Source organism: Mustelus asterias, chromosome 13 (genome assembly GCF_964213995.1).
Source record: "Mustelus asterias chromosome 13, sMusAst1.hap1.1, whole genome shotgun sequence".
Lineage (NCBI taxonomy): Eukaryota > Metazoa > Chordata > Chondrichthyes > Carcharhiniformes > Triakidae > Mustelus > Mustelus asterias.
Window position 1 is genome coordinate 78,963,713 of NC_135813.1, and position 18,861 is coordinate 78,982,573.

Below are 18,861 nucleotides of genomic sequence, written 5' to 3' on the forward strand. Positions count from 1 at the left end.
AACCGGTATGGCATCATGGAGATACCCTCAGTAGGAGGGCATTGACTGTCATTACAACAAGAGCTACATTAACAGAGACGTTAGTATCCATGAAGTGACAGAAATGGCATGTCTTCTGCTTGTGGAGATCAGTGCATTGCATTATAATGCCAACTATGTAATAGACCTCCCATAGCCTGCAGCTAGGGTTTCTGCTATGAAGCTGCCTCAACCCCAGGCTTCTAACACAGTGGGGCACCATGTGCTGTTGGAAAAGTTGCAATCCAGATTGCTGAGGTGGCCTTTAAATGGAGTGCCCTGCTGATTGTAGAGTGCAGCTGATGGTAGGGTGGACGAATCAGAGGCCCTCCACACGCAGTGGGTGTGAAACCCTTGTTCAATTTTTTTCTAAGACCCAGACAGTTCAGCCACCACTGCCAGTGGGCTAAACAATGCTTCTGCCATAACAGCACTCAGCCAAAATATGGAAAAATTACATCCAGTAACTAAATGTACAGCGAGGTCAAAACATTGCAGTAAAGAAACAAGATCAGGAATCCAGGCAGGCAAACAACTGGTTAATATAATTCTGTGTCCTTTGAATTATAGAACATAGAACAGTACAGCACAGAACAGGCCCTTCGGCCCATGATGTTGTGCCGAGCTTTGTCTGAAACCCAGATCAAGCTATTTCCTCCCTATCATCCCGAAGTACTCCATGTGCCTATCCAATAGCTTCTTAAATGTTCCTAAAGTTTCTGACTCCACTATCCCTGCAGGCAGTCCATTCCACACCCCAACCACTCTCTAAGTAAAAAACCCACCTCGGACATCCTTCCTATATCTCCCACCATGAACCCTATAGTTATGCCCCCTAGTTACCGCTCCATTCACCCGAGGAAATAGTCTTTGAACGTTCACTCTATCTATCCCCCTCATCATCTTATAAACCTCTATCAAGTCTCCTCTCAACCTCCTCCGCTCCAAAGAGAAAAGCCCAAGTTCCCTCAACCTTTCCTCATAAGACCTACCCTCCAAACCAGGCAGCATCCTGGTAAACCTCCTTTGCACTCTTTCCAGTGTCTCCACATCCTTCTTGTAGTGAGGTGACCAGAACTGCACACAATATTCCAAATGTGGTCTCACCAAGGTCCTGTACAGTTGCAGCATAACCCCACGGCTCTTAAACTCAAACCCCCTGTTAATGAATGCCAACACACTATAGGCCTTCTTCACGGCTCTATCCACTTGCGTGGCAACCTTCAGAGATCTATGGATTATTGCTTAGATACTCTTATGTATAAATCTTTGCTCAAAATAAATATCAATTGCTGTATTGGTGTCAAGTCCATACATATATACATTTTACAGTGTCCCCAAATGCTTTATAACCAATAAATTACTTTTGAAGTGTCTCTATAATCCTATCTAAAATATGATTCATGCAGCATTGCTATTCTTTCTTAGTCATGATGTGGAGATGCTGGCGTTGGACTGGGGTAAGCACAGTAAGAAGTCTCACAACACCAGGTTAAAGTCCAACAGGTTTATTTGGTAGCAAATACCAAGGTTGAAGATCGCTCATATCGACACAGACATCAAGTTTCTACATGGTATTTGCTACCAAATAAACCTGTTGGACTTTAACCTGGTGTTGTGAGACTTCTTACTGTGCTTACCCCAGTCCAACGCCGGCATCTCCACATCATGACTACCATCGACATCGCAAACTGCCGGCTCCAAGTGGAGAGGATCTCCAAGAAGATCGCGCATATCGACACAGACATCAAGTTTCTACAACTTGATTTCTGTGTCTGTGCACTGTTGGAGAACAGAGACCACTCCATCTGACGAAGGAGCAGCACGCTCCGAAAGCTTATGGTATTTGCTACCAAATAAACCTGTTGGACTTTAACCTGGTGTTGTGAGACTTCTTACTATTCTTTCTTAGTGTCAGCCCATATAAAGCCTGGAGCGGGACTTGGGCCTGAGATAAACTAACATACATGAGACATTTACAATCAGATGTAACTGTTGGCTCAGATTCTGACCTCTGAGTCAGGAGATTGTGGGTGCAGGTTCCACTGCAGACTATCACAGCAGACACATCTGTACAATACTAAGGAAATGCTGCACTATCAGATCTGCTGCCTTTCGGATAAGGTGAAAAACAGAGGGCTTGGCCTGTCCTGTCAAGGGGATGTAAGGTTTAGGGGAGTTTTCTGGGGTATGTTGGCCAACGTTTATCAATGAAACAGATTCATTCACCAGCGGCAACCAGACGATGGTTTGCACCATGATGTTCAACTCTGTGTTAAGCTTCACCTGCTGTGACTCAGGAGCCCCACTCTGGCATGACGGTCTTTGCCACATTTGCTTCAGGGGAAGGCAGTGGGCTGAGGATGTGCACAATTCATTTGGTCTCTGTTTTCTCTGGGCCCTCTCCAGGCTAGGCGAGCTTTCCATTTCTGCTCACTTCTTCCAATGCCCTTCAAACAGTCAGCCTGCAGAGGTCACAGCCGTTAGTGTCTCCCAGTTATCAGTGTCAGTATCTACCACCTTCATAACTCGCTTACATATGCCCTTATAGCAGAGGTATGGATGCCCGGGAGATTGTGAGCCAGTGACCAGATCACCATACAGAGGTCTTTGATTATATGGTCATCATCCATCTGATGAAGGTAACCAAGCCAGTGCAGACGTCATTTGCTTAGTAATGAGTGCCTGCTGATGGAGTTGGCACACTCCAGGAATTCTGAATTAGTGACCTTCGCTGGAATTCTACCGCCTCTGAGCCAACAGGCCAAAGGCAGACAATGGAAATGTCCGTTGACCTCAAGCGGGAATTTCCAGTCTTGCTCGAGTGAGGCCGTAAAATCCCGCTCCTTGTCCTGTCAAGAGATACTGAGATGCATCAAGTAACGATTAAAACTGATGGAGAAAATTGGCTGCTCACTGAAGCTGCTTGATGTGATCTCCTCTTTCTGCGACAACATGATGGGGAACTATCATGTGACAATGTCTGCACCCTTTGAGATCTGCAGTGCAGTCAAGCACAGTGGTTAGCACTGCTGCTTCACAGCGCCAGGGACTTGGGTAACTGTCTGTGCAGAGTCCGCATGTTCTCCCCGTGTCTGCGTGGGTTTCCTCCGGGTGCTCCAGTTTCCTCCCACAGTCCGAAAGACGTGCCAGTTAGATGCACTGACCCAAACAGGCGCCAGGGTGTGATGACTAGGGGAATTTCACAGTAGCTTCATTGCAGTGTTAATGTAAGCCTACTGTGACACTAAAAAAGAAGCAGGTCTGTGTTCTGACAGCGATACCCTTTGGCATATCCTTCTCTTTGCTGCTGTCGTGTGCATTCAGGTCATCCATAGAGGTATTTACTTACATACCAAAACTGACAAGGAACTGTTCAACCTGGCTCGCCTGAGATCAAAGGTCTGCCAAGCCCTCACCAGAGAGTTACCTAATGCTGATGATGCCGCATTAACATTCCATTCAGATGAACAGCTGCAGCAAAAGGACAAACCCTCTTATGCCCCAGACCATTAGCCTCAGAGAGACAAATGTCATGGTCCAGGATGTTGCCAACATGATAGTGGAGATTGTTAACAGCTTCACATATCTGGGCTCCACAATCACCAACTATCTGTCACTTAATGCTGAAATCAACAAAAATTGCAAAAGCTGCAGGTATTATGTCTAAGCTGAGAAAGAGGGTGTGGGACACGAAAACCAATTATGTGGGCACTTATCTCATTGCTGTTTGTGAGTACTTGCATTATGGAAATGGATGCATTTTCTGACAATACAATGATTATTGTCATTACTGTCTGTGTGGAGTTTGCACATTCTCCTCGTGTCTGCGTGGGTTTCCTCCGGGTGCTCCGGTTTCCTCCCACAGTCCAAAGATGTGCGGGTTAGGTTGATTGGCCAGGTTAAAAATTGCCCCTTAGAGTCCTGGGATGCGTAGATTAGAGGGATTAGTGGGTAAATATGTGGGGTGGAATTGTGGTCGGTGCAGACTCGATGGGCCGAATGGCCTCCTTCTGCACTGTAGGGTTTCTATGATTACATTTCAAAAGTACTCCAATGGCTGTAATGTGGTGAGGGGAACTATATAAATTCTCTTTCTCTATATTTCTCCATATGCTATCTGGAATATTCTAGTCCTAATCTTACCATGGTCCCAATCTTATCTGGCAACAGAAGTAAACAGTAAAATATCATTTTGTAATATGATTATGCGTAATTCCAATTGTTTATGTAGAGTCAAGTACAACATTTGCTTTTCTAAAGAGGTTTCATCGTATTTTTCAAATATGATTTATGATGTAATTAAATTATGGGAATGCCGTCCTATGCTGTATACAATGGGTTTTTGTTATTATGCTGGTTCTTTTCTTACAGCGACAATTTGGACAATCTTACACTGGGAGACATATGATAAAAATGAGGAAGTTAATAATATGATGAGATGTCACGCAAATGATCTTGTTAAAAATACTAAACCCTAGCTTTTAATTTTCATACCATAGGGCTGTTGACAACTGCTTCATTTTCTATCTTTTCCCTTCTGGTGCCCTTCATTTTCTTCAGTGTCAAAGAAGCCACAGTGAGTTTTCCATGAGGAGTGCCATGAAGCCATGGAGACTCACCGCTCAGGGTCCTGCAACCATTCAAAATTAATCTCACTGTCCCACTCTCTCCATAGTCTTTCATCTCTCTCTCCTTCCACTAGTAATCCAATTTTCCCTTGAAAGATGCATTTCTTCTGCCACTGGTCTGTATGGCAAAACATTCCATCCTCCAACAACCCCCCATCTAAAGAAATGTCTCTGAGCTCTTCTCCAAAAACCGATGACCCTTTCATCAGTGACTCCCAAACCAACAGCAGGAAGTCAACATTTTCAGTTGGAGGTTTTAAAAGTGCCAATTAAGTATAGGTTCTTGAACAGTACCCCTAACATTTTGTATCAAAAAGCAGCTCTGAGTAAATGCCATGAACTGACCTCCCTCTTGTGTTTAACATCACTCAATCTATCTTGCAGGCAGTCAACCACAATAAGCACCTCCAGAAATGTTTATGTTTACAATTGCTTTCAATTAAATGTTGCTCTGCTAGTCTGATAACAATAGATCATTTCCCTTGGATTCAAAGTCCCTGACGAGATAAAGTGGAGGATTCTCCTTGAGGACTTCATGGCCTCACCATCAAGCTCAAATGGGGTCAGAGGCCCTACACTGTGTGGGAAACAGTTAGTCACCTGTGATTTTCCCTGAATTGGCCAATTAGAGGTCAGAGGGCAGGCTTGTTGTCCAATTAAGAATGATGTGGAGATGCCGGCGTTGGACTGGGGTAAGCACAATAAGAAGTCTCACAACACCAGGTTAAAGTCCAAAAGGTTTATTTGGCAGCACGAGCTTTTGAAGTGCTGTCCCTTCATCAGGTGAGTGGAGAAACAGGACATATATAGACACAGACTCAATTACAAGATAATAGTTGGAATGCGAGTCTTAACTGGTAATCAACTCTTCCATATACACAGGATCTCCTCAGATGAGGAGGAATGCAACACACACCTATAGACGCTGAAAGATGCCCTCATAAGAACAGGATATGGCACTCAACTCATCGATCAACAGTTCCGATGCGCCTCAGCGAAAAACTGCACCGACCTCCTAACAAGAGAAACACGGGACACGGCGGACATAGTACCCTTCATCATCCAGTACTTCCCCAGAGCGGAGAAGCTACGACATCTTCTTCAGAGCCTTCGATATGTCAACAATGAAGATGAACATCTCGCCAAGGCCATCCCCACACCCCCACTACTTGCCTTCAAACAACCGCGCAACCTCAAACAGACCATTGTACGCACCAAACTACCCAGCCTTCAGGAGAACAGTGACCACGACACCACACAACCCTGCCACAGCAACCTCTGCAAGATGCGCTGGATCATCGACACGGATGCCATCAGCTCATGTGAGAACACCATCCACCAGGTACATGGTACATACTCTTGCGACTCGGCCAACGTTGTCTATCTGATATGCACAGTAAGAAGTCTCACAACACCAGGTTAAAGTCCTTTAATCTGCAGGACTTTAATCTGGTGTTGTGAGACTTCTTACTGTGTTTACCCCAGTCCAACGCCGGCATCTCCACATCATCTGATACACTGCAGGAAAGGATATCCCGAGGCATGGTACATTGGGGAGACCATGCAGACAGTATGATAACGGATGAATGAACACCGCTCGACAATCACCAGACAGGAGTGTTCCCTTCCTGTCGGGGAACACTTCAGCGGCCACGGGCATTCGGCCTCTGATCTTCGGGTAAACGTTCTCCAAGGCGGCCTTCACGACACACAACGCAGAGTCGCTGAGCAGAGACTGATAGCCAAGTTCCGCACACATGAGGACGGCCTCAACCGGGATCTTGTGTTCATGTCACACTATCTGTAGCCCCCATGACTTGCCTGGGCTTGAAAATCTTACTCACTGTCCTGGCTTGAGACAATTCATACCTCTTAAACCTGTGCTTAACCCTCTCTCCATTCGTATTGTCTGCACCTGTCAAGATTTGATTACCTGTTAAGACTCGCATTCCAACCATTATCTTGCAATTGAGTCTATGTCTATATATGCCCTGTTTGTGAACCAACTCTCCACTCACCTGATGAAGGGGCAGTGCTCCAAGAGCTCGTGCTACCTGTGGTGGACTTCAGTTATGCCTGGACACATCCCCTGCCGGCTCGGTTCCTCCCCTTATCACCTAGTATAAAGGTGGCTGCCTCCTCCCCCTTGTTCAGTTTGGGTCGGTTACCTGTTGGGATGTGCTCCTGATTCTGTTATGAATAAAAGCCTACAGTTGTATTGGCACACAAGTAGTCTTTTGCCTAATTGATAGCGCATCACTACCAAATAAATCTATTGGACTTTAACCTGGTGTTGTGAGACTTCTTACAGTGACAATTAAGAATGACGGTCAGGCTCTCAGCGTTGGAAGGCCAATGGGAGGCCTCCTAGCACTGAAGAAGCAGAAACTGGCCTTTCAAGGTAAATGAGGATGAGAGCAACCATATAGAATGTATAACGTGGCTCCAGAATGTAAGTTATGCAGTGTTTAAACTAGTTTTCCTCAGTTACTGTTGTAAGCTGCATGGTTCTTGGTATGTTTGACTGTGTAACAGAGCACAACTGGCCTGCATACTCATAGCATATTTTTTCTTAATTTTTATTTTATTCTTGTTTTGCACTATGATGCCACTGTGGATATTTTTTAAGGATCCATTGCCTCATTCCCCAGCTATCACCCAGAAGTCAATCGCTTACCATGTGTAAAACAAAACAAGGCTTTCAACCACGAACATAGAGATCGCAACTGACCCCAATCCTGTTATCACCAAATGCTCATTCATCCACAAAGTGTAGCTAGATCCCAGAGCAGGAACAATGATCAATTTCCCCCTTACTTAGCCCTAGACATGGTAGACAATTTTAGTATGTCAATCGCTTCCCTGGCTGAGATAGCCAAAAGATGTATTTGTTCCTGTGATGTGAGCATCACTGGCTAGGCCAGCGTTTGCACCCATTCCCTAATTGCCCTTAAGGAGGTGGCTGTGAGCTGCTACCTTGAAACAATGCAGTCCATGTGGTGTAGGTATGCCCATAATGCTAGTAGGAAGGGAGTTCCAGGATTTTGACCCAGCAACAATGGAGGTGCAGCGATCAGAATGGCGTGTGGTTGGAGGGAACCTGCAGTTGGTGATGTTCCCAGGTGTCTGCTGCCCTTGGCTTTCTAGGTGGGACAGGTCATGGGTTTAAAAAATGATGTCGAAGGAGTCACTGTCGCATAATTTGTAGGTGGTGCAAACTGCTGCCACTGTGCATCAGAGTTTGAGGGAGTGATTGTTTAAGGTGGTGCATGAGTGCCAATTAAGCAACCTGCTTTGTCCTGGATGGTGCTCAGCTACTTCAGGGAATTTGAAGCTGCTCTCATTCCTGTATCTCCCCTTTTCAGCATCATGAGGGAACCATTTCCATTATGGCACCCTGGCCCATTCCATCAACAGCTCCCAAAGCCCACTCTCATTCTCATGACATTTATTCATGATGTTCTTCATAAGAGGAAATGAATCATTTTTTAAAGGGCACATACTTAACAGGAGCTTTGGTATGATCATTCTGCATTAACTCGGCACCAAAGGGTTGTGACATTTGAATTCATTTATCACTTTTAAAAATTTGTACTTTCCTTGTCTCTTTAAATGATTATTGTGAAATTCATTTCCATTTTACCTTGACTTGGTCTCAGATAACCCTGAAATTTTGACTAAGAAAAGGACTTATCTTCCTTCTCTCTAATTTTGCTTCCCTAATTGTGCATCTGCTGAGTTAGTATTCCATTGACATTTGCACATTTTAGCCCAATTACTGAACGATTCCTCACTACAAAGAATTGCAGTCAGACTGGATGCTGACTTAACACAATAACCGTGAATGATGCTTCTTTTAAAAAAGTGACATGTTTGCTTCAAAAAAACAAGTATCAGCCCATTATAAACGTCAAACGGAGAGTGCCCTCACTGCTGCCAAACTGAGGAGAGGTGCTTAAGGGGCCCCTTTAATGATGTTGGGAGCTGGGTTGCTGTATTGGTCAACTGAACCTGACCTTCTAACTGTCCCACCTCTGCACCCACATTAAGAACTTCACTGTGGCTCACAGAGTGCACAGTGAACCCAACTCCTGGGTGAAAAGACAAAAGTTGCACTTGGGCTGGATATGCATTTCGGAAGGTGCAAACATGCACTGGTCGGGTATATCTCAGCCCACAGGAAAATCTGGTCCAACGTATCAAACTGGGACCTTCCTGTTTTGTTGCCATTGCACCTGGTGTATGGACCTGCTCAACCACCTCTGGAGTTGTTGGTATCTTTTTGTTGCTCTAAAGCTTGTGACGTTCCCAAATAGCATAATGTTGAAGCAATCACAAGTCAACGTTTTATCTTACAAAATCCATCCTTGGTAATGGAAAATTGCCGACAAGGCCAACATTTATTCCTCATCCCTAGTAACCATGAGAAGGTGGGAGTTATTCATCTTCACAGAGCACTTTGATACAACCATGTGGCTTACTAGGCCACTTTTAGGGGCAGTTAAAAGTCAGGTACGTTAGTGTGGGATTGGAGCCCCATATAGGACAGAATGGCAGATTTCCTTCCCTGAAGAACGTTAATGATTTACTGGTCCTGACTTCATGTTTTTTGTTTATACAACATAATGGCCAATTTAAGTGATTAAACTTTTTTATCTGGGCTAATAGCTATTTTTGCAGTATCAATCACAGAGTTCTGAATGGGATTTGTGTTTGACTGTTACAGATCTAATCTTTTTCTTCTGCACCCATTGCTATTTTATGGTTTCTGAGGACTGTACACAGTGGATACTGGGTGAGTGGCTATTGAGGACACCTGAAGGCCTGGAGAGGCCGTGGGGTGGGTGGAGGGTGAGATTTACGGGCCATATGAATGATATCCAGGTGAGTTTTCATACAGTCCTGCCTCTGAATTCAGTTTCCTCCAGCATTGCGTCACAACTCACAGTCCCTGGGGAAGAAATGAAAATCCCAGGCAAAGTCAGACATGAGTTTAGTGTGCAGCTGCAAAGCCACAGAAGGGCCTAACTCACTTTTCATGAGCCGAGATGAAAGTCCATTCCTTAAATGTTTGAGAAGACACAGAAGGCTGACTGAATACTTTGCATTGAACAGATGGAGACACGTGACGAGCGTATAAGGTGGTGACACTGGAAGTTTATTTAGTGAGGTTTACAGCCTTCTAAAGGTTGAATCTATTCAATGACAAAGTCAAATCTCATTGTCTCTCACGAGCTAAAGGTTTTGCAACCAATATTTGGCAATCCTGATTCGAAGTGACCAGGAAAGCTGAGGTGCGGGAAGGAGATGTGAGGTTCGTGGAGCAGGGATGCCCAGATTAATGCTGCAAAACTCGGGAACTCCATTGTATTGCTCGTTGGTCTCATAGAATCCCTACAGTGATGAAAGAGGCCATTTAGTCCATCGAGTCTGCACCGACCACAATCCCACCCAGGCCCTATCCCTTTAAACCCACATATTTACCCTGTTAGTCTGCCTGAAACTTAAGGGGCAATTTAACATGGTAAAAATCCACCTAACCTGCACTTCTTTGGACTGTGGGAGGAAACGGGAGCATCTGGAGGAAATCCACGCAGACACGGGGAGAACGTGCAGACTCCACACAGACAGTGACCCAAGTTGGGAATTGAACCTGGGTCCCTGGCGCTGTGAGGCAACAGTGATACTGTGCCACACCGTGCCGCCCCATCTCTCATTTAAATTTTGAGAGGCTAGAGGTAAAAGCAGTTGATAGCACCATATCCCCACTGGTGGGTAATTCCTAAATCAGAACCCCTAAATGGTATCATTTTGCAGCATTAACCCAAGATCCATCCAACTGAATACAGCTTGGATTTAGACTTTTTAAAATAATACAGCCTCGTACCAGGTCTCTATGCAACCCAGGAAAACCAAACATGTGTGGAAAATAATCTTTCTCTAAGACTAAGATTTAAAGTTTCCCCACGGTACTTGTGCCATCTGGATGCAGTGGCAGCTTTATACTTAAATTTTCACCTTAAAACCCAGCAGCTTGATCATTATTGTTGCCAAACAGGTACACCCACCTCTTACCTACCTCAAAGCCAATGAGGGCACACCCACCAAGAGCTGTCCTCCCTTCTCAGCCCTCCAGGCTCCTTCATGCAGGCCTGGGGGAATTCTGCAAATACCCGAACTATCCTTCGTGCAGGCAGCTACCAAGGATGTTGCTAACTTTGACATCTGTTTCAATCCCAACACAGACCGGTTACTTGAAAAACAGATATGAATTTCGCAGTAACCAATACAAAGGAATCGCAGGATGAGATTTCACATTTCAAAACTTTTACTCGAACAAACAAATTAAAATCAACATTGACTAAGCATTACATAGTGGACATCCAATACACTAACCAACAGAATCATGGTGGCACAGTGGCACAGTGGTTAGCACTGCTGCCTCACAGCGTCAGGGACCCAGGTTCGATTCCCAGCTTGGGTCACTGTTTGTGCGGAGTCTGCATGTTCTCCCCATGTCTGCGTGGGATTCCTCTGGGTGCGCCGGTTTCCTCCCACAGTCTGAAAGACGTGCTGGTTAGGTACATTGGGCATGCTAAATTCTCCCTCAGTGTATCCGAAGAAGTGCCGGGGTGTGGCAACTAGGAGATTTTCACAGTAACTTCATTGCAGTGTTAACATAAGCCTACTTGTGACAATAATAAATAAACTCAAACTTAAGTATTTAGTAACTTCTTAACACAACCAAAAATTCCACATCATGTTTGTACATTATTCGTATTCTCAACAGATACACTTCATAATGAAGCCCCATATGCCTCCTGGAAATTCAAAACACCCTCTTCACCTTGCCCCATCATAGCATCCCTACAGTGCAGAAGAAGGCCATGCAGCCCAGCTGACAACAATCCCATCCAGCCCCCACCCCGTAACCCCACGCATTTACCCTGCTAATCCCCCCAACCTACACATCTTTGGGACACCAAGGGGAAATTTAGCATGGCCAATCAAACTAACCTGCACATCTTTGGACAGTGGGAGGAAACTGGAGCACCTGAAGGAAGCCCACGCAGACACGGGGAGAACGTGCAGACTCCACACAGTCACCCGAGGCCGGAATTGAACCTGAGTCCTTGGTGCTGTGAGGCTGCAGTGCTAATCACTGTGCCACCATGCAACCCCAAGCTGAATCCTCCAGTGTCCTTTTAAACAAAGTCCCTTTCACTCAATCTTCTTGGCTGGACTTGCATCAGTAAGGCATCCACTGGTGACTCTTTGGTCTTCATCTTCCCATAACAATCTTCATTCCATCAAATTGGGAATCTGTCCTCATGAGCACTCGTCTTGGAGGTTAACCCCAAAACAGTTATTTTCTTAAGTCTGGCATACCAGCACCTATTGAGGATCTACCGCCCCACATTTCCCTGGCTGACCGTCTCAGAGCCTGTAAGCAGCTGGAACAGCTGTCTTCCCTTTTGTGTCCAGTGTGAAAATTTGCATCTTACATTCAATAAGTCTCAATCTGGGCACCTTGCCCCCATAGCCACCAGATCATATTGGCTTGTCTCCAAGCAGATTTAATACAAGATCACATTTCTCTCTCCAAACTGCTCTATTTTATCTTGAATTAAAGGACACAGTTTAAACATAACCATCCTAGGAAGTCCAGTGATCATAACATGTTACAGGCACTACAACTGCACATGGCCATAAAGCACACCCCAAGCAATTATGCATCAACAGTGCAGCCTAAAATTAACAAGTTACCCAGCACCAACTGCAGTTTTCAGAAGATGGTTCCAAACATTTTAGACGTGTTTCTAAGTTCAATCCTGAACATCCTAACACTGATTTTTAGGCTATGTCCCTTAGTCCTAAATTCCCCATCCAGTGGAAATGGATTTTATTTACCCTACTCTATTTCCCTTTATATCATGAAATCTTCCTTCAAATCACCCTTTAATCTTGTAAGGTCCAGGGGCACAAAATTAGTGTGTACAATCTACCCTCCTAATGTAATTCTTTGATTCTGGGGATAGGGCCTGGGTAGGATTGTGGTTGGTGCAGATTCAATGGGCCGAATGGCCTTCTCCTGCACTGTACGATTCTATTCTAGGTATCACGCTCGTAAACAAACACTGTGTTCCCTCTAAGGCCAATATTGCAACATTGCAAAATTGGTCACAGTATTCCAGATGATTTGTCATTGACAAATTTGCATATATGGCTTTCTATCCCAACATCTAAGTTATTAATACATCTGGTTAATAGTGGAGGTACATCCCTATGGGGCACTGACACTCACATCCTGTCAATAGAGTACCTGCCCACTGTACACTGCTACTCTCTGCCTCGTGCCATTCTGCCAATCTTTGAACTGGGTCAATAATTCTCTCTCAATTTCATGAGCTTGAAACATAGGCAACAGTTTCTTATGAGGGACTTAATTGATTGCTTTCTGGGAGTCCCTGAATCCACAGCAATTCCCCTGTTCTTGCTGATTAGCTGAAACCTTTCAAGGTGTTCAGTCATTTGGGCGGCACTTCACAGCTCCAGCGACCTGGGTTCGATTCCGGGCTTGGGTCACTGTCTGTGTGGAGTTTGCACATTCTCCTCGTGTCTGCGTGGGTTTCCTCCGGGTGCTCCGGTTTCCTCCCACAGTCCAAAAGATGTGCGGGTTAGATTGATTGGCCATGCTAAAGTTGCCTCTTAGTGTCCTGAGATGTGCAGCTTAGAGGAATTAGTGGGTAAATATGTAGGGATATGGGGGTAGGGCCTGGGTGGGATTGTGGTCGGTACAGACTCGATGGGCCGAATGGTCTCTTTCTGTACTGTAGGATTTCTATGATTCTATGATGACTCTAGTAATTTCCCAACAACAACTGGTTTATAATTTCCTGATTTCCTTCTTAACTTTTTTAAAAAGCAGTTTGAGAATGTCCAATATTCCAACTTAAAGTTATGGTTCTTGAACTGAGAGAATTGTGATGAGGGCATCTGCAAAGTCTTTCTTTTTAAAAAAAGGGGAAAAATTGCATTTGTATAGCACTTCTCACAACAACCAGGTGTCTCAAAGCTCCAGGGATAACTCTCTTACCTTCCTTCAACGAAGTGCCTTGGACCAATTGATTAATCATTGCTTCATAAAGGACCAGAAGCACTCAGGCGAGAATTAGTGATTACTCCAAATGCATTTTCTTTTTTAGCCTCTTTCATATTATCTAGAGTTGGTGCTCATGTGATCTATGAGTATTAATGTACTGTGTCTAGCAGCTTGCTGGATTCCCTGTACCTCTTCATAATAACAAGTATATTTTTAAAACCAAAATAAAAAACGCTGGAAACTCTCAGCAGGTCTGGCAGCATCTGTAAGGAGAGAAAAGAGCTAACGTTTCGAGTCCAGATGACCCTTTGTCAAAGCTTTGTCACAGGGTCATCTGGACTCGAAACGTCAGCTCTTTTCTCTCCTTACAGATGCTGCCAGACCTGCTGAGATTTTCCAGCATTTTCTCTTTTGATTTCAGATTCCAGCATCCGCAGTGAGTTATTTTTATTTATATTTTTTAAACCTTGGAATTAGAAAAAAGACACTTCCCATCAAGTCTACAGACCATGCATAATGGCCTTAATAGTGCACTTTCTCCCACGGCCCACCAATGATATCCAGTATTTTTGCTTCCTTATATAAACAAGTTCTTTTACATTTGATGACAAATCAACAAAGCGACAGTAATATTTTGGATACTTCACAACTTCACAAGAGAAGTGCTTTCATCTGTTTATGTGGTTACTGCAAATCTAACCACAGTATCATTATTTTTAATCACATTTCTGCAGCTGTTTAAAACAAATGCTGGTCATTTCTCCTTATACACTTCCCCTAACTTTGTTCCTCATGTTCAGAAATTTCCTCCAAGTTGAAAAAAGCACATTTATTTTATTTCTGTCTCTTTCGATATAAAAGGAGCTTGCACTCAGCACTCTTGGCTGTTACATTTTCAAGTGACATGTTCCTCAAACAGCTACTTGGTGTTCTGAGGATGTCCCAGAGTTTGTTGTACTTTCCAACAAGGGTCACTGGATCAGTGGTGCACTTTTCATTTCCTTAGTTGATTTGTGAGTGCAGGAACAGATTGATTGGGGCTTTCAAGAGAATTGGATAATTAGCTAAGGAGAGAATTTGCAGGGTTATGCGGAAAATGTGTGGGGACTGAGTTTCTCTTGCAGAGAGCAAGCACAGACTTGATGGGCTGAATGGCCTCCTTCTATGTTGTAACCATTCTATGACTCAAACCAATTGTTGAGCTCCAGCAGTAATCAGCATACTTTGTCGGTATGACTTATTACTGCATCAGGAAATTATGTAATTTCCCAATACGCCATTGGGCAAGTACTCAAGAACTTCCTTTCTAGCTTAGAATCAAATAGCAAGAATAAATGAAGCAACAAGTAGTATTGTAGCACTCCAAATATACTGGGTGGGATTTTCCAGGTTCGCTTGCCCTTAAGTTGGAAAATCCCGCCCAAGGTCAACAGACCTTTACATAGAATCATAGAATTACTACAGTACCGAAGGGGGCCATTCAGCCCATCGAGTCTGTACCGACCACCCAGGCCCTACTCCCGTAACCCTCATTTACCCTGCTAATCCCCCTGACACTAAGGGGTAATTTAGCATGGCCACTCAACCTAACCTGCACATCTTTGGACTGTGGGAGGAAACCAGAGCACCCGGAGGAAACCCGTGCAGACACAGGGAGGACACGGGTACAAACTCCACATGGCATGGTCCATGTCCCACTGCTACGATTCCCGCGGTGGGCGGGAAGGTAAAATTCCAGTGCATGTGTTTTAAATCTCAGGCTAAAGCACCAATCAGTTCCAAATAACAAGTTGCACAGTACCTGTGTAGACCCTGGAAGCAGTTGGACATAACTTGAATTTCACAGCACTTTGCAAATCAATAGGACATCCTATATTGCTTTTCAACTAAAGAATTGCTTCTGGAAGTCGAATCATTCTTGATATAAGGAAGGCGTAGCAGCCTATTCAGACATTAAGGTCCCACAAGCAGCAACTTAGATTTTTTTTTAAATATCATCAAAAACAAAGACTTTTAAAAAAATCTCACAAATGATTTCTTTCAAATTTGGTACATCCAGTATTACCTGTCCCTGTTAGAAGTCCGCCACAGTTATCCATATTCATGACAATCTGCTATAATTTAGCCCTTTCAGATAACAGAAAATGCTGGAAATACTCAGTATGTTTGCCAGCACCTGTGGAGAGAGGAACAGAGTTAACATTTTGAGTTGAAAATGACTCTTCCCCAGAACTGAAGGAGTTGCAGTGCGGACTCGATGAGCCGAAAGGCCTCTTCTGCACCATATGATTGTATGATTCTAAGTTCTGAAAATGAGCCATGTGGGTCTCAAAATGTTAACACTCCCCACAGGTGCTGTCAACCTTCCTGGACATTTCCAGTGTCTGCAATATTTCACTTCTACTTTCATCCAGCAACTCAATTTCCTTGCTGACTGTTAGCTACTCAAGTAGTATCATATCAGTACTTAAATTCGAGGGCCTGGAAGTTCAGAAGCACCCATTTCTGAAGTGCCCTACATTTAGTAAACATAGTTGAAAAATCCTTAGAAATAATATAGAAATCATAGAAATAATATAGCTTATGTTTGTGCTATAATCACTTACTAATAGCTGAATGTATGAAAGTCAATCCCCTTTGAGTGCCCAGGTGAATTTGGAGGGCACAGTGGTTAGCACTACTGCCTCACAGTGCCATGGACCCAGGTTCTATCCCGGCCTCTTGTCACTGTCTGTGTGGAATTTGCACTTTCTCCCCGTGTCTGCGTGGGTTTCTTCCCACAGTCCAAAGATCTGCGGGTTAGGTTGATTGGCCATTCTAAATTGACCCTAGTGTCAGGGAGATTAGCAGGGTAAACAGGAATAGGGCCTGGGTGGGATTGTGGTCAGTACAGACTCAGTGGGCTGAATGGCCTCCCTCTGCTAGAATGCTTTAATAGGCACACCATCTAATGTAGATTAGATACAACATTGCCATCTGTCCTTCAGTTTCGGTGGAGTTCTTTGTTTATATTTTCCAAGGGCTGTTATTATGGTCATTATGAATGTTCGGATGTGTATTTAAGGGTACAAATTCACTTATCTCTGTAGAGGGGAAATGCTGGGTTCATATTTTGATTCGGTTTAGAGAGGGTATTAAAGGATTTGTTGTCTTTGAAGTGATCACTGAATAGACGTTTGTTTTTGTAACAGATTGAACCCGAGTTGATTAAAAATCATTGAATGCATTTTACGATTCATAGATTTTTTAGTATCAAGTGTGTATGAGTGAGAGATATGCGACATTGTTATGAGTTTTTTAAAATCTCCACTTGGCTCCTGATGTCAGACCATGGTGGATACTGGGTGAGTGGTTATGGAGGTAGGATGGGGGGGTTTGGGAACATGTCATGGAGAGGCCATGAAAAATGAGTGGGGGTGTGAGAAAGTATGAGAGGTCTATAGTGCCTCACGATTTTTCAAACTGGAGCAAAGCCCCAGAGAACTAGGGTGGATCTTTTAACCAACCTGCATTAAAACTCACCCACCGCTGTGGCAACATATAATCTGCTTCCAGTGTCAGTGGTCCAATTGTATGCCACCCCCACCTCACCGGAGTGAAAATTAGGGTCCTTTAAACTGAGGTGGGTTTGCTGAGTTGGGAAGTTGTCCAACTCAAGCTACCTGTCATAATAAAGAAAAATCAACCCCACAGTATCGTTCATAATTTCAATCTTATTCTGCAAGAAGAAGAGTTGACTCCTGAAAGCAGAAACAAAAACCTAGGCAGAGATTTTACTGGCTTGCCCCGCCCATCAATGAATTTTTTTGGTAAGATCCTCCCCCTCCAACCCTTACAAATCAGAACATCCAGAATGATGCAGACATGCAGCCAGCACTACTCATTGGATCCACACTTGTGGGGAGATGAAGCAGATGTCAGCCAGCACCTCTTAAAGTGATGTGCATCCTGGATTCTAACACCGAGGAGATGTTTGTATTGAGGAAATAGCTGAACAATTCAGTGAGAGGGCACAGATTCTCTGAAGTTGCCTCCAAAGTCCTATTGCAGGCAATAGGTAGGAGGAACATTACCTTCATTCGCTGGGTAGGATCGCATTAACTTGGGAAACAGTGGCAGAACATTTTAGCATAAGGGTGTATAGCATTGCAAGAGTTAGCATGGAACTGGAGAACAGTACCGCTTGTTATATATTTAAAAGGGTTGCAGGTTGCTTTGAGCGCTGATCACATGATTTGCTGCTCATTAGGCTGTTTACAGTGTACGACCTGAGTGTTTAACAGCAGCCACTGCAGAGGCAAGTCCTCCGAGAATAATTCCATTGTTAGCTTGAATCTACGTGTGCAAACCATTCTTTTTATTAAAACCCACAACCCCTAACACAGTCAGGACATTACAGAAAGAAAATTGGTGACCAGTCGGGATTTTGTTTCATTGGGAACATCAAGAAACAATCTGGAGTAGAAGAAAAAAATCATTGTGGATCCTCACACTTCAAATATTAGAAGCTGGGGAGAAGCAAAAACAGGATTAAAGGTTGAAGTACCAGTGAAGGAAGACAAGGAAGAAAAAAGGCTCTGTGTAGTTTTAAAAGAGGGGTTGATTTTTCCAATCAGAGAAGGGTGAGATTCCAGGCAGTTTCTGGCATATTTGAAGAGAGTGGATGCTCTACTCTGTACGGCTGGGGCCATCTGGAAAAAAAATCAAGTCAATGGTCTCCAGGATCAAAAGGGGAGTACTGGGACGACAGTTAAAATAAGAATCATATACTGAACAGTCTCAAGTTAATGGTGCTCGCAAGAAAAATGGTGGGTCCATTCAGATCCATCCTTTCAATGCAGAAAATAAATCAGGGAGTTTCAATGCAGAGCAGTTTCAGTACTTTGAATGAATGAATAAAATTGTAAGTGAGCTGCTCATATCACCTTTTTTCAGTAGAATGGGATATAAAACCTTTGATTTGCCACAGAACTTGGTTCATCCAGCAAAGCCAGGAAGCAAAACTTACGATGACTTGACAAACATCCTTGAGGGGTTTGCTCTCTAAAGCCACTGATCATCGCAGAAAGGTTCAGGTTCCACCAAAGGAATCAAGTGGAAGGCGAAAGT